Source organism: Anopheles bellator, chromosome 2, assembly GCF_943735745.2.
Source record: "Anopheles bellator chromosome 2, idAnoBellAS_SP24_06.2, whole genome shotgun sequence".
Classification (NCBI taxonomy): domain Eukaryota; kingdom Metazoa; phylum Arthropoda; class Insecta; order Diptera; family Culicidae; genus Anopheles; species Anopheles bellator.
Window position 1 is genome coordinate 19,409,193 of NC_071286.1, and position 17,284 is coordinate 19,426,476.

The 17,284-nt window shown below is 48.6% G+C and overlaps 1 long non-coding RNA gene across 1 annotated transcript; it reads right to left on the minus strand.

The window, feature by feature from the left end:
- Positions 1-14,982: 14,982 nt before the first annotated feature.
- On the minus strand, positions 14,983-16,732 carry LOC131210424 (uncharacterized). Its single transcript, XR_009156860.1, has 3 exons — positions 16,177-16,732; positions 15,237-16,110; positions 14,983-15,093 (listed from the first exon to the last, which is right to left on the minus strand). It is a non-coding gene; the product is annotated as an uncharacterized LOC131210424 (long non-coding RNA).
- Positions 16,733-17,284: the final 552 nt, after the last annotated feature.

Here is a 17,284-nt window from a genome sequence, read left to right on the forward strand (position 1 = left end):
GAGAGTCAACCGAAGGTGGCCGAAATCCCCTTGACCGTAAATAAGCCCTTTTCTGGGCAGAAAACGGCACGGGTAAAGACTTCACAATTGCAAGAAATGCCTCTTAGCCAGTCATCCTGCATGACGCATAGGCTTGAGGGAGATTAATAAATAAAGGTCACGATAAACGTAGAAAAATCATAATGCACGCGTTCGTTCCTTGACACAATAAAGACTCAGGTTGGTTAACAATCGATCGCAAACAACAACGATGTAAGAGGTTCAGAAACCCTTTTATTTATTTATTCTGTCGTAAGTCAACGTAACAGCCCTAAGATTAGCAAGTACACAAGTCAACAGGAGACAAACAGTAAAGCGAACGATCAATAAGGGAAACATAATCAAACAAAACAACAAAACGTCACATCAAAAGGAGAAAAAGTAGAGGCTTTTTGCATCGTTGTTCAAAAATGTTAATGTCAATTGCCGACGGCATACAGTTACAGGTTTTTGTCACATAAGTTAGTGAGACAATAACCTTCAAAGAGATTTAGCCGTTTGGAGCTGTTTTGGTGACAATGGACGGACCTTGGATTTGCTACCATACTTCAGAGCCCACAGGATCATCATGTCTGTCTGTCTGCTCTAGTTTATCGAGCTCTAGCCTTGATCCACTATGAACTTTTGTTAAAGCATATGATGGAGCTTTGTCTGTATTAAAATTCGCCATGTCCATTAACCAGTATAAGAACGATATCTACTATTTCTGACGAGCTCTTTGTGACCGGCTTTAAGTTTTTCTTTTTATATGATAGCAAGACTGCTTCACGCGTCGACTTCATGTAAAATAATTTTAAAAAGCAAATAAACAACTGCACAAATAAAAAAAAATTAAATAAACTAGGACCATCCCAATGGACCAATGGATTCCAGCTAATATTTGTTTTATTTATTGATGTATTGATCTCAAAGAATCCGGTGAATAGCCCGTGCAGGCCGTTGTTACATCTTTGAAAAGTTACACAGGTTGTATCGCTACTTGAAGCTCAGCATCCTTCGGTGCTCATTGACCCACGTGTTACACGAGCGGAGGACCTGCGAGCGTATCCGGAAAACATCCACTGACACAGAGAGGTGACGGCGGCGCTGGTGGGCCCACGGGTGGAGGGTGGTACGGCCGCACAGCCGGTACACTGATATAATACAAAACCCCCGGCCCAGAAACCCGGCGGGTTTGGGGGCCGCCATATTGGCCAGCGGGGATCACGGAATGAACAAATGGCAAAAGGATTGCGGTTTGACGCAGGACACGCAGCGCAGGAAACGCTACGGCAAGCGTCGAGTGCTAACGCAGCAAAAGCGCCCCCCTCCCGCCCCTCCCCTCGCACTGCAGCATCAGGATGGAGCGGCCTCAACGCACACCCGGCACGTGATATCCCGGGCTTCGCATATTACGCATAATTAAACGCCACGCTATCGCAGACGTTCGGCAAATGACACCTCTCGTTAAAGAGGCTCGTCCCTTCCCCGCCCGTGCCGCCCCCGACCCAGCATTATATTGTAGCGCAGAATCCGGCGTGCATGTGTGTGTGTGTGCGGGGACACGGATTGCGACGGGTTGCGGCACTCGGTCGAGGTCCGTCGTAGGCTGCGCAAATTTCGAACTGTAACTGTCAAATGGCGTCGCCGGACGGAGAGAGAGAGAGAGAGCAAGAGAGAGAGACAGAGACAGGGCAGACTCCATCTGCATACGGAGGCTGGAACGCGGGACGTTGATCTTGAATTGAAATTAAAGACTCCCCGAACAGCCGCCTGGTGCCTGGTGCTGGGGGTTCCGATGCGTTCCGACCGTTCCGGCGCAGCATGCAGCATAAACCCCACTCCGGTGTGTGCATCATCTCTCGCGCCCCCCTTCCCAAGGGCCCTGGGCAGGCCGGGCCCGGATCCGTGGGCAGCGTGGCATCGTGTAATAATGTTCATTTCCCGCCTTCATTTCCTATCCACACGGCTGGCTGAAGGTGAAATGGTAAACTCTGGAGGCCCATCCGAGTTGGCGTTGGCTGCTGCACACGTCCTTTCCGAGCCCACGGCCGTGCGAGTGAGAGCGAGCGAGAGAGAGCGCGATGGGCGATGAATCAAAGTTCACTTTGTTTGATTCTGATTTACACATGTAAACTGGTCCACTAGTTGGCTGCCGCGGCGTGTCATGGCGCGTGAAGCGGCCCAAAGATGGCGATCGGAGGCGGCGACCAACAAGAGGAGCAGGAAGCCGAAGAAGAAGATGGTGATGAAGAAGAAAAACACGACGACTCCGCCACGGCACGGGGAAAAAGGGTGGACCGGTCGGTCCGGTGGCGGGCTTTCCGGGGAGGGGGGGGAAAGGACTCCGGGCACAGCCGGGAAGTCTGGTCAGTCCGGTTCGCGGACACACTACAAGCCGCGCACTTTCGAGAGGTTCATAGGACAGGAACGATATTGTTCCGTGTCGGGCGCGATGGGCTCCGACCTGACCGAACTTTATTGTTTCGATTTCGGTTGGCACACCCGTGGACACGGCGAACGCTAGTTTCGAATTTGGAATTAAAGTTTGTCACTTTGACAGTTCGCGACGAGAGATGCGGTTTAGTTGTTAATAGTGTGGGCAATTTTAAGTAGTAATAGTTCCAAACATCCACGTTTTATTAGAATATCGTCCCAGAAAGTTAATGACATTAAATAATAATGTGTCAAACAATAAATGTTTTTTATTGTTATTGGACGACTGGAGAGTTGCAATACTGTTCAATAAGTTCGGAGCCTCAAGTTCGTAGCTACGTTCTGATGTTCTGAGACGTTGGTTATATTGGTACGCTCTTCATATGAACGTATGTGAAGTATCATTTCAATTGATCATTTAATTCTTTTTTACAAGCCATTTAGTATCGGCGTGTCACACTATTTTTTGCAACGTAAAAAACCAAGTATCGTGCAGTGATTGATGTTATTTTTGGAAGGTTTAAAAGTACAGGAAATTTATGAACGATCGCTGAAAGTGTATAAGGACTCTTTGCCTTCAATTAAAACTTCAACGGGGATGTTTCTGATTTTAAACTGGGCCGTATTGGAAAGCCGTAGAAAGAGGCTACAAGACTGAATAATAAAGTCTACTGAAAATGACCATAAAATTATGTTTTTCTTATGGAGGCTACGAACCTATTAAGAACACCCTTCGTCTTCGAGCCGCAATAGACTTTTTCCATATCTCGTATGAGCAAAGAACGCGAAGAACTCCAAAACGTGAGGCTTTTACGTTGAATGGAAGCATTTGGGCTGGCCGATGGATCGATGTTGACTTGCACTTCGATCGTCAAGTTGACAAATTTGTTGTCAATATACCCTGAAGAAATCACTCACCGAACGCGCTTGTGCTTTGGGCCGTATTTGTCCTCAAATATTTACCTCGAAACCAACAGCCGTATCGAGCGCTGACGTAGTATCAGCGACGGTTCTTGCCACTAAGTTGTGGCGCAGGTGCCTGTCAACCGCGCATAATAATGAGCAAAATACTAATTTAATTTTGATAAAAAGCAAAAACTAAAATGTACATAGGATCTCAACGGGGTAGCGCTCGGTTGTGAACTACACAAAGCACAGACCTGCCGCGGAGTGGATCGTTCAACCCAACTTCGAGGCTACGTCGCAGGTACTTTACGAGCTACATTGTGAACCACAATCCTAAACATTGTTCGATGCGTTACGTCGGCCCTTGGGGCTTGTGGAGGAATTTTCCCAAGAAAAGCCCCAACCGCAACGGACAGGAAGTTTGGTTAGCACAGTTTGAGGCAGCCAGGGGCGAACACGAACAACACGGTGGTTGTGTAACGAGTCCCCCCCCCCCCCCTGAACAACAAGTCCCCGCTCTCGATGGTGGCGACGCTCGGTTGTGTTCTGATAACGCGCCGAGCGATGATGACACGCGATGCGGACAAGATTCCAATTCAAATGGCGATAGGCAACCTTGCGCGCGTTGCGATGATTTGTGATTTGTGCCCCGGTTTTTTGGGGAGTTGCCCCGGCCCACGGAGCCCGGCAGCACAATCTCTGTTTTATCGCGTCTCCGCGTTATCGTAGCGCTTTCTGGGGATTCGGACACGGAGCGCTACTGCCCGGGACATGGGAGCTGCACTGATTTCAAAATTCACCCAAAAGGAAGAAAGAAAAAGGAACGAAACCGCGGGTCCGCGGAGTCGGAGGCCAGCATAATGAAAAGTGACAATTCACATCGCATTGACAAGCGCTACCCATCTTTGGTCTCGCTGCCGTCCGGAGTGGCCCCTAATCATCTTATCGGTGCATCGAAGGTCCGAACACCTGTGGCGCGGGCAGTGCGGTGCGATAACTGTGCCCACGGGTGTGCGTTTCGCCCAGAGGTCTCTCGGCCCCGATCCGATGGCCAGCATGTTGCTGTTGCCCAAGGGGGGCTTGTTGCTGCCCTCGCTGCCCCTTCCGGCTCCGTTTTCAACGCAACCAACGCAAGCGTATGTCGGACGAAAATTGCGCGCCCACAACGCACGCCAAATCATCGGTTGGCTCCGGGGAACGGGCTCCGATCGATCTCCGTAGGCTGCGGTCGGCTGGCCGGCCGGGGTCGTGGCGTTCAGCGAGGGCACCGGACCTTCACGGCCCGGATCGATCGATGAGCGAATGAATAGCGCACGAAACCTGGCCACGGCCGATTGCGTAGCGGGCCGCGCCGGCCGCTCCGACGACCGCGTGCTTCTCTTGTTGATTGTTTCGCGCAAATCGTTCTCACATTCGCGCCATTTGCGCTAATGCGAGGTGCGCGTTTGCCGCCTGGGCACATCGCCAAATTGCGGCCGCGGCGATCGCATCGCTGCCCTCGGAGGACCTGAGGTGGAAAAGCGACCGAGAGGGGGAACCGAACCGATGTCCCAACGTCGTATCTCAGCTCCCGGATTGTTGTACGACATCGTTTTATTAATATCTTCGTCTTATGCTGGATTTCATTCGCCGATCGGTTGATGAATATTGGCTGTTGCTTCGGTTGGTCGGTCGGTCGAGCCGTAAGGGCTTGCCAGGAATTTCGCTGGGCGGTTGGGAGGCGTTCAAAAACTGGATGCGAAAAGGCCTTTGTTAAGGAACATTGGCAATCACTCTACCATCAGAACCAAAACAGTCAATGCTCTTCTTTAGTGTTTGTGATAACTTTTCGACAGAATAAATGAACCATTTACGTTACAAAAAGTTCACATTACGAAACTCGACGAAAATGAGACGTGAACACTAATTCGACGAGAGAGTTAAGTATAAGAGCTTTGTTGTGGGCTTCGTGGAAATATTACATGCAATCCGACACCTATTAAATGCAATTGTTTACTTGTTTTGTACTGGGTGCGTAATCATGACAAGGAGTATTTAAACGTTGGATAACTCCACCACCTGTTTAACGATTTTTACAAATCACTCAAATTTTGAAACATTAGTCTATGCCGTTTTAGTCATAAATCGTTTTACGTCAAAAGAGCGGGTTGAAATTGTAGCGCTCTGAAATTGAAAATAATCGTTCAATTGTGAAAACTGTGCGTGCTTATTGTTGCCGAAAGTCTTGTGACTTCTTTCTGTAGGGCTATTTGAAGAATAAGATTTATGCCGGCCAACCGACTCCATCGATATTGTATTCTAAGTGTAGTGTATTACTAACGGACATTGTATACCCCAAATAAATCTTGTTCATTTGCTAAAATCGACTGGAAAACGCCGGAGTTGTCAAACATTTCCATATCTGCTATCATGACTACGCACCCTTTACAATCTGCCTAATCAGAATTTAAATTTATCAAAAGCGGAATCTACATCATATACAATTGTCTTTTTGAAATGGAAAACGGTCGATTGATTTAATCGATAAAGAGTCAGTTCAAATGTCTTCCAAATGCATTGAAATCTCTGGCAATTAGCGTTCGACTGGTATCGATTTAATCATACATTGCGTAAAATTGAGGATCACAAACTCCGTTGACGGATGCTACACTTTTCCACAACAAAAAGGTATCCATGACGCTTCGCTTTTTATAAGAGAACCCAATGCTCCCACTATCGGAGGCGTTCGTGTTTATCATCAAGGATTTGGTTTTTTTCCAAAATACAAGCATATCGTGGTAAGAACGTGTGCCCCAGTCCGTTTGTCAAATGCTGCACCGAGAAAAAGACGAGAAAAACAAAAGAAAAAAAGCGGGGCACAGAAACATGGCTTCTGCTACATCCGGTTCGTGGAACGAGCGCCGGCACGATGTAATGGCGGGCCGCATGATGTAATGCTCCGTCAACCACTCCGCGGCGGATGGGGAACAAATTCTTTCGCCCGTCGAAAAAAAAGAAACCAAAACGCAGTAAAAAGCGGGCAAAACAAAACCGTTGAAGTAAAACCCCAACGACGCAGCCAACGCATTCGCACAACACAGCACATTAACAGCGGGAAGAAAAAAACGGAAACAACCAGAACATGGTGAAAATAAAAGCAGCAACACCCGGGACCCGGGACCCGGGACCAGGGACCAGGGGGCCACCAAACGAACTACACCATATCACGCCAATTTCACAGCACGACGAAGCGTTAATCGATAAACAAACGCTACGCTTAATGTCGCTGCATATGTTGCGCTTCGAAGGTGGAGGAATTTTGAACCGACGGTGGCCGCGGCGGCAGGAAGACCAAGAAGCCGGGGCGCAAAAAACACACAACGCAACAACAACACTGAGTGGCGAATTTGAAACCCCAAAGTAGCACCCCCGGCGATAGGGTGCAAGGGGCGGGCACGTTACGGAACAGCAACTATCGGGCAGGCAAGCTACAGGCGGGCTGCGCGGCCAATGTTACATTGGCCGTTGACACGGAATGGCCAGGGAGACACCGGGGTCGGTCCCAGGGCCCCGTGACATGGAATGGTGGCGTTTAGTCCGCGCGATAAGAACACCGAGCCTGGGGACAGCTTACGTCTTCTCGCGCGCCCCGCTTGTCCTTTGACCGTCCTTTCGCCTTGGCGCCCGGCTAGAATTAGACCACACTCCCCAACATTCTACTCCGGAAGGCGGAACCCCCCCCCCGGCCGGCCCCCCCCGGAATGCCTTGCAGTTGCGTTGGGCCGGGCCATTGTTGGCGGGCGTCTTACGCGCGCGCGACACCCGTTTCGTCACCCGCGGCCAAATGAAAACCGACATGAGCGCTTGTGACATGCATCTTTTATTGGCATCCCCGACCGAACACTTACGAGCGCTCGCACCTCGCAGTTTACAATCGAATTCCCGACGTGCCCGACCGGTGTTTGCGTGTGTAAATTAAATATTGACAAACCCAATTTGAGGTTGTGGAGTCCTTTTTCTAACCAAGCGTTTCTCACGTTGAAAGTGAAGTTCCGGGCGGTTTCCACGGCCACGGGAGGTCCACGTGACCGCACGGAGGCAACTCACGGGGCCCATCAATCATGCAGGTAATGAGGAGGCCCGATGATAATTTATCCTTCCGCGACATCGGCCGCGACACTATTCTAATCAGCACCGTCGATTGCGCGGGCGAGCCAAGGCGCGGTGACTCAGTGGACGGGTTTGGGCAGCCAACAGTGGTAATGGGCCAAAGTGTAGAAGGCAACACCTTCGCGATACGAAGTTTGGGACGTAAAGTTGAGAATATTCAACAGTATTCAGTCAGTCAACAGTAATCGAACGTAATACTATTAATATTTCACAATAAAGATTAACTACAGGTCCATTGAACGATCCGGAAAGACCCTAGAGATTCAAATGAAAACAATTGAGCGCTATCTTTCAAAATAAAATTTGCATTTAAAAAACATTCTCCAAAATGTTGTGTTCTTGCACAGGTTCAAAATCATCTTACAGCATAATGGGATCATGTTTCGAATGGTAATTATTACTGGTAATTATTCATGTTGATTTCAATTAAAATTATCAAATCATTAAATCAACATCATCGCTACTTTCGCTATTTCATTTGAAGAAAAAGCGGTCGAAACACATCGTTTGCTTGTAGTGAACATACTCCAGCAATGCATTCATGTCAGAGATGATTTCGGCTATTCAACAGTTGTGACTTCAATCTGAAGGATAATGACCATATTGGTGCAGTAAAATGGTTTTAACATGAGGAATTGTAGTTGAAAGTTGAAACGCTATCGCTTTCGCTGTATTCTTCAGATCGGAACCCCCCAGTATCAAGAATTCCAAAAATGGGTTTCGAATGTTTTCCGACAAAACCAAAAATGTTTTATTGGAAAGGAATCCACAATTTGCCTAAACGATGGGCGAAATATGTAGCGTCAAACGGTGATTACTTCGAATAAAAATATTTGGAGATTCTCGTGAAAAATGTGTGTTTTCTTCATCGAAAAAAGTAATTTCACTTGGTAAAGTGGTCCTCCTCATCTAAATCATAACACCATAATAACCACGTGGAGTTTCGCGCAATGTAACACGGGTTTAGATGCTTACAACGCGCAGCTAATAAGCGTGCGGCTGATTTTGTTAATTTTAATACACCATACGACATTACTAATTGGGTGATTCGTGCGATAAAACTGTTACCATCATTCGTGATTAATGTCAATCTTTGGCCCATTTGTCACACCGCACACCGATATTAACGCTGATAAGCAATATTTTGGGATTACGCAAATCATACTGTATTAAATTGCAATACACTGTGCACAGTGCTTCCAATCGGGGAGCTACACATTCGATCAATTAAAGGACGCATTATTAGGGCAATAGAATTAATCATCCTCGAAGTCGGAGCTGCCCCCTTATCGAGCGGCCAATCGCTCAGTGATCGGAAACCACACCATCCACCATCCACGTCTGTGGGGTAAATGAGCAAGTAACAGGAGCTGCACTCGAAATGAGAGTTATTACCAGTTGACGGTCAAACAGCAAATGGCTCCCGCTCGGATTAGCGCCGGTGAATCCTTCCTGCGCGGACGTGTCGTCGGGGTCGACGTGTGTGGGTGTAGGTCGGTTCGCTATTTGCTGCCTCTTATCGGCCGTACGACAACATCACGAAACACACGACGTGGGGGGACGTGCTTCATTTGCCACCTCTTTTACACCACTGAGCCCGGCCGCTTCTGGGGCTTCCATCCACCCACCGCCGGAGTGTCTCCACGTGCCTCCCTGGCGGCCCGCCGGCATCCATCGCAAAAATTGCATAAATTATGCACCACATCACTTCGCATTATTAAAGCATGGTGCGTGCGTGGTCTGTGCGCTCCACATGCGTTTGCGGGGGCCCAGGGCAGGGCCCCGGCGCGCAGCGTGATGGAAAATTGAATCCGAATGCGAATCGTGGCGTGGAACTCGAAACCCGCAACCCGAAACTCATCACCACCCCACGACGACGACGACGACGGCGTCGGTGACGGCGACGAATACGAGAAGTATAATTACTATCACTCCACAACTGTTTTTACTGAACCGACCGACGGGGCCGCGTGGCCGGCCGGTGCCACGGTTGGCAAAATTGTCGCAAATGTGATTGGAAACAAACTGCCACCATTTTGCCGCAACACACGATGCATGGCCGGTGGGCCGGTGGAATGCATCGTATGCGTTTGTGTGCGCTCAAAATGCATAATTAAAACCAAACGGTCCGCGTACGCGAAGGCGGTGAGAGATCCGAAAATTCCGCAACATTTGCAACTAGATAAGCACGAGCTCGGCGCGGGGGGCAACCGCAGCCGAACGGTGACCGCAACGCACCGGACGTGACACCGGACGCGGTCCCGGGACCCGGTGCCGCCGGCCGGTGTGTTGCAACATAGTCTCGAAGATTGATAAACATATGCTAATCACGGGACAGGTGTCGACCGTCCGTGCCGGCCTCCGGCAGATGGATCGGTTTGCGAATCGGCTGCCATTATTGTCAATCGCAATACCGATTACTGGGCCGCCGAATGAAGGCGTGTGGAGAGCATCAACCAAACGGGCCCAACTGGGGCAAACTTTATCGCACGAACTCGAAGGCGATCTATCAACCCACGGGCTGAGCTGAGGGCTTCGAATGAGTTTTAACTTCGTTAGGTCCTGGGACAACAAAAAATAGGGCCGATGCCCGGTTTGTTCTGGCACCGGACATTTCGGCATTCGGGCTGCTAGGATCCCCTAGGAATCCAACCGACTGATCATCGTCTGCTACGCTCTGCATCGAATCGAACATCGAGCTTCAATAACAGAGTAAGCGCTGCTAGCCGCCTTAATTAATTTTGTTATCTTGGTACACTCTTCCTTTGAACGTATGTTTTGCTTCATTTCAATCTGTCAATTCATTCTTTGTTTACAAGCCAAGCCATGAAACATTTAAGATCATTTTGACAACGCCAATAATCAATGCATCCATCCAAAAAAGTTTGAATGATACGAGCATCGTAAAAACCTTTTGAAAAAACAGACATTTGTAGACCTAAAACGATTCATGCGTGAAGAGCGTTTTTCATCAAATGATGAGGTCATAATAGCTGTGGAATCATATTTGGCAGCCCTTCCAGATTCTCACTTCATTTCTCGCTTCAGTGATAAATTAGAATCTCGTTGAAACAAGTGTATAGTTATAAATACGGCCCGGTCCGTTCCTCTAAGATTAAAAAAAAAGTGTATAGTTTTATTTTTAAGCGGGCTTCGGGCCGATTTTCGATTTTTTGTGGCTTTGGGTTGCTGTTTTGCTTGGACGTGTTTTGGCTCATCTTCGATTTTTATCTATTCCAAAAAATTTATGGCAAAGAATCTGTATCAAATTTTGTGTGAAAAACGAAATGAAGGCGAAGCTATTAAGACCCAAAGCAATGTTTATCGATGGTTCAAAATGTTCTCAGAGGACCGAGAAAATAGATTGGTGGGAAAACAAAAAATGGCCTTTGCGCCCCTGCTCATACATTGTTGTTTCTGCTAGAGTTTTTGACCGAAACAACACACTAATGATGCCAAAGCCACCATATTCCGCAGATCTGGCCCTCTGCGACTTTTTCTTGTTCCGGAAACTGAACGGGGCCATAAAAGGATGACGCTACGCTATGATTTAAGAGATAAAGACGGCATCGAAGGATTTGAGGAAGTCCACAAGAAATAATATTTTTAAGTTCTTTGAAGATTGCAAAAAAAACAGTGGCACACGTGTGCAATATCTGTTGGGGATTACTGTAAAGGGGACAAAATAGATATTCATTAAAAAATAAATACTTTTTGAAGAAACACAAAATTATCACTACATTTTGAACACAACTCGTACTCAGGGAGAATTTACAATGAAGTGTATTTCAAGCCATAAAATTGTGGTTTTACCATCGAACCGCAAAACTTGTTGAACAGCCTGGTACACTAGTCAAGAGCTGGGCGACTCAGCCACTTGGCCACCATGAACTTTTCCAACAGACTTCTGAATGTCATCAAGTCAGCTTCCCAGCTGCGTATCGCGTGACTTTTGTTTAACATTATCCAGCAGCTGCAGATCGGCCATCCTTGAGCGCCCGGAGTAGAATCTTGGACTCTCGTTGAAAGATGTCGCCTTGCTGCTAAGAGGTAGGACCCGGCCGATAAACAACGAATTTATCTGCCAACAGAGTTGGTGAAAGTGGTGTGGTGTGGCTGTTGGTGCTGTAGATCCTCAGTGGTCTCAGTTTCTCCGGAGCACCCTGTAGGAGTCGGTTTGTGAAGCCGATTTGCAGAACAACAACGGGGAAAAAACATAGCGGGGCAAAAGAAAATGAGGGCCACTCAGCACCCATTAAATTAGCAATTCCCCGTAGTGCGTTAGCGCCCCCCCCCCCACACACAATGAATTATTCGCACAAACCTATCCACGCACGCAGATTTATGCTTTGCGCTTCAAACATTATGCTCGCCTATGCGCCGCTAGAATTCAGCAGCAGCCGCAGCAGCAGGCCGCGTGGTGCTTCCGATTATTTTAATAGGAAACCTTCCGGGCTGGCCGCAGGGAGCGGCCATGTCCAGGGTGGTGGGCCGGGGAGCAAGCCCCACGCGCCGCGAAGATGTGCGAATTTATAATTATTGCCATTACCTTGCCAATGCGCCAGCTCCGCTCTGAAGGTCCGAAGATTACAAATGGACTCCGATCTTCTGTGTGGCTATTTTTTTGCTGTTGTTGTTGTTGGTGGTGGTCGGTCTCGCGTGGCCTTTCTAATGGCATTCAGTCAGTGGCGTGCGGCGAGTCGGTTATGCGGTCCTTAGCAGGGAAAGCTGCTCCCGGGGGCCGGAGATGATCCGGCCCACAATAATCGTAACTCATACGGGTTGATGAATGGAATGCATCCATCCCCTGAGTGTGTATCTGTGTGTGCATCCCTTCGGAACCGGTGCACAACCTCCCGTTGCCCGATCGGAACCGGGTGGATTGGGAAATGGAAATTAAAATCAATTGCCGGCTCCGTTTTCATTATTTCATTACACTTAACACTCCGCCGACGACGGAGCGCGAACGAGCGCGGGTTTTTATCCGGCCATTTTAGCCCCCGTCGAGCCTTGTTTATGTATGTGTGCATGTGTGTGTTTCGCTGAGTAGTACACAAACGTAAGCATTATTTACGAATGGACAGCTCGACGTCGCGCGGTTGTTATCGCGCATTCCGCGCAACGGGCTCCACTCGCTGTCATATCATCGTTTCATTAAAACAGCCAACTCAACAATGGGATTCCGTGGGTTATCTCGCTATCGATAGCCCGGGGGCTGATCTTGGGTCGGCTTGGGAAAATTTGGGGGGGGGTCCGCAGGAGCATTAAACGAAACACGGCGCATCGGTGTCGCTTTTTGATATGAGAGTTTTTGCCCTCCCTGTTATTTTTTTTTTTTTTGCTATTGCCGAGGCCGCAACTTCAACCTGTCATCCCGCGGCGGTATCATATTTTGGGGCCACAATTTAGCATGCAGGAAAATGGCCGGTGAAAATCGTGTGGCCGGAAAACACCGTGCGGCCGTCGGTCGTGGTGTTTGTTTGGGGCCGATTTCCGGGCCCTCGGGCCTGAAATGCATCCGGCGGGCTGGCCGTGTCTCCCCTCCCGACCACCCCGACCGATCCATCACCTTGCCCTCCCGGACCCGGGGCGGGATGACACTTTTATGCGCTTATGCGCGCGCTGACCAGCACGGAAAAAACAGGGCCGGTCGCGCTTAATGGGGTACGGCGTTAGAAAACAATTTGACAAACTAAATCAGCAGGAAATGCGGTCGGTTATGGGGACGGCCCCCATTTAAACCGCCGGCCATTATCTATGCACACAGGCACGCACAACGCGGTGTTATGTTTACGATGCTTTCCGATTTCTTTTTGGCCGCGCGGGCTCGGGCTTTGTTTTGCATTGCTAATTGAAATTAAATGGATCCTGTTTACAGTCTCGCTGTGGTTCCCATTTGTTGTTGGCTCAAATTATTGTCCCTCCCGGGCGAGAAAGGCTGGGCCAGTAAATAATTCTTCCAAAATCGCGCGCCGCAGCGTGTCTTTTTCGTCGTAATTACGCACCCAATGCGACGCGGCCTCCGTTGAATTGGTCATTGGCTAATGTTTTACGACTTCCTGAGGGTTGTCCCACGTAATGGAGCCCCCTCGAGGGTGAGGGTAACACGCGCATTGGGTGACACTTTTTGTGACAACGCCCAAGGTGCGAGGAGATTTGCATCAACGAGACCGAAATCAACACAGCTCCTGGCAGCAGGTCAAACATTTCATCCAGGTTCAAAATTTCAATCGGATGCAGTATTTTTGGTCAGTCAAAAAACGGATCGAGAAAAAGCGGTGATCATGTTCGTCATGTTCACCAAATGTGGTCCACCAAGGGGCATCCTTTAAAGACGATGAAAAAAAAACATCAAAGTTCATTATTAAAAAAATATAAAGTAATCACTCTGGTTATTTATTTAATTATTTGTTTATTATAAAAGCGTGTTCAATGCAAAAGTCAACAAGTGACGAAAAATTCATTGCATCCGTTGAGAGACGACCGCGCAGCAATTCTGAGTGTCCGGCCGTTGGCTGAAACATCGAACATCGGATTGAAAAAAAAATAAGTGTCGTGAAAATGATTCAATACGCGAGGTGAAGATCTTAAACGCAAAAACGGCTTGAGCCGGTCGACCTACGACGCTCAAGTGATCGTGGGCCGAGTAGAAGGTAGCGCTGGATATAGTAAGGCAATAGATCAACGAGTTGTAAGACCTCGTTGCGATCAATCCAACAATGATACTGCGGATGGCACATACAGCACAAGCACGCTCGGAACGAATCGGACGGTACATAGCTTTCAGAGACACACGTGACAACCCGGAACTCAGAACTCGCGCAGGTAACACAATGCAGCACTCTACCAGGCTGTTAAATAAGTTTTGAGCTTCAATGACAGAGAGAAAAGCTGATCACCTAATTACTAGGGTGTTCATTAAGTTTTGACGTTCGATACCATAGGACGTTGCTACGACCCTAATTTTTTATATCATATTGCTCACATTGGTACACTTTTCATATGAACGTACGTGAAGTTTCATTTCAATCGGTCACTTAATTATTTTTTTACAAGCAATTTAGTAACTTCATTTCACAGTATTTTTTACAATTGAAAAAATGAAGTGTAGTGTAGTGATTAAATTTTTATTTTTGAAAGGTTTACAAGCAAAAGAAAATTATGAACGAATGTTGAAAGTGTAGAAGGACTCCTCACCTTTAATTAGGGGGTTAAAAGAAGGGTTTCTGAGTTTAAACGTGTTCATACTAGCCTTCAAGACGATCCATGTCAAAAACGTCAGAAAACAGACACAACACCTGAAATTTTAGGAAAAATATAGGATTTCATATTGGAAAATCGTCGAATCACTTACAGAGATTTAGTATAAGGTCTAACCATAAGCAGCATAACCAATTTTTTACCGAAGTATTAGGTTTTAGAGCTTTTTCGAAAGGATAAAATAGATTTTGGGTTAGTAGACACTTCTCACTCATCACTCTCGCTGATTAGACGTGTCTCTGCTTTGCTCTTCTGTTTTCATCAATTCCTTCGTGGTTTTTGTGTGCGTTGCGAGTTATCGTTGGTGGCACCCGCGTCGGCATCCTGGAAAGAGACTAAATTAGTAAATCTGCTGTATTTACGTTGAGTTTACTGGCTGTATCCGCGATATTCGTGTCGAAGTGTCGGGCTTCTCGGTGCTTCGCGTCTAATAAGTGCTGCAATGGCCGCTTGCGGAGTATGCTCACTACAGGTTGTCGGTGACTCAGTTATCTGCAGTGGTTGGCGGCAAGGAGTGTCGTGCAATGGACGGTTTCACCCGGACTGCCTGAAACTGGGAAAGTCTTGCGTTAAGAAACTGCTTGCAATGCAGAACCTCCGATGGTTTTGTGAAGTTTGCCGCCAAGCTGTTTTCTCTCCGGGCTGGTCGCCATCAGGCGAGCTCTCACGCCTCCTGGATGAGAAGATTGGTAAGCTGTGGAGTGATATCGAGCTCCGGCTTTCTCACTTGCCGAATCCAGGCGTGAGACATCCTGCCTCCACCTCTTCTGCTACTACACGCATCGCCGCTTCGTTGGAAACCACCACTACTAATGGCTCCACGCTCGCATCTGGACACACCTCATCACAGTCGGTTGCTCCTGCTTGCTCTGCCGCGGCTGTTCCTGCGTGTTCTGCCGCACAATCTGTGTCCTCCAATACGCCAACCCGGAAGAAGAGGAAGGACTCGATACTGACTGGGAGTGCAACAAATCGCAGTGCTGTAGCGCAGCCTGCCTTAGTCAGCACCGATGCTGATTGCGTTCACGGCTGCGCGAGCATGATTAATCCTTGCCATGATAATCTACCTGGTGCTACCAGTGTGCTAGCTGGTACCACGCATGGTATAATGGCCACTCTCACCAATGATCGTTCCTCACCACAGTTGGCCACTCTTTCTACGCAACACGCTTCGCACGCTACGCACACGTTGGCATCACCACTGGACGGACCAGCCGAGCGTTCCACAACATTGACTGATGGCTGCGCGGTCATTCGGTCAAACCAACAAACAGCTGCTCGACGCGTGGACCAGACGAACAATCACTCGCTGCAGTTTGGTACCGGGCCTCTGTCTACTGCCTGCGGCATTGAAGACTGCCTTGTAGTGAGGAGGTTTTGGCTGTATCTGTCGGGGTTTAAACCTACCTGCACTGAAAACGTGGTGGCATCCTTCGTCAGAACCCGGCTTACCACGGTGGATGTAGTGGTGCATCGGTTGACGAAAGCCGGAGCCAGCACTGATGGCCTGTCATTTGTATCTTTCAAGGTCGGTTTACCTATACAACTGCGAGCGGCCGCGTTATCTGCTACCACGTGGCCGTCGGCTTTGCGTTTCGGCGAGTTTGTACACCGTCCGGCCTCGATTGATAAAGTACCACTCTCATCTCCAACTGCTTCTGATGCTTCACCTCGTACTGCCTCTATGCGTGAGGTGGCTCCGCCACTCCTCCCGCCTGCTGTGCAGCACGGTTCGCCTGCATAGCGGTGTAGTGGACCGATTGCGGTATCTCCCCGAGCGGTGTCTTGCACGATCTACTACCAAAACGCTCGGGGATTGCGATCTAAGTCATCGGAAGTATGGCTGGCTTCGTCGGTTTTTAATTGCGATGTCATGGTACTGACCGAAACTTGGCTTGATTCGTCGTTACCGTCCAGTCTTTTTTTCAACACTGATGATTATCACGTATTTCGCTGCGATCGTTCCGCACTCAACAGCGTCAAATCGAAGGGCGGCGGCGTACTGATCGCGTGCTCGTCTAAACTTCAAGCAGCGCAAATCACTGTCACTCAGCGCTCACTGGAGACTGTATGGGTATTGATCTCACTGCCGACTGGCCCACGTATCTTCCTCGGCACTGTCTATGTACCTCCGGATCTATCGTCGGATGAGGATACTCTTGAGTCGCTATCCGAATGCGTGAGTGACATTGCTGGAAAAGTTTCGGCAAGTGATTCTCTAATTCTCCTTGGTGACTTTAATCAGTCTTCGCTCGAGTGGACTCCGATTCCTACGACTTCGTCTGTCCCCGTGTCGTACTTTAAACCAGTATCGCGAGTACAGCCCAACACTAATTCGGTATTCCTATCGATGCTGCTGCAATCTCAACTGCAGCAGCACAACGGCGTGGCTAATCACATGGGCAGGGTGTTAGATTTAGTGCTTGCTAACTCGACTTGCTCGCGGTCCTTGTCCGTGGAGCCGGCTATCTCTCCACTGGTGAACATCGACCCCTACCACCCACCGTTAGCGTTA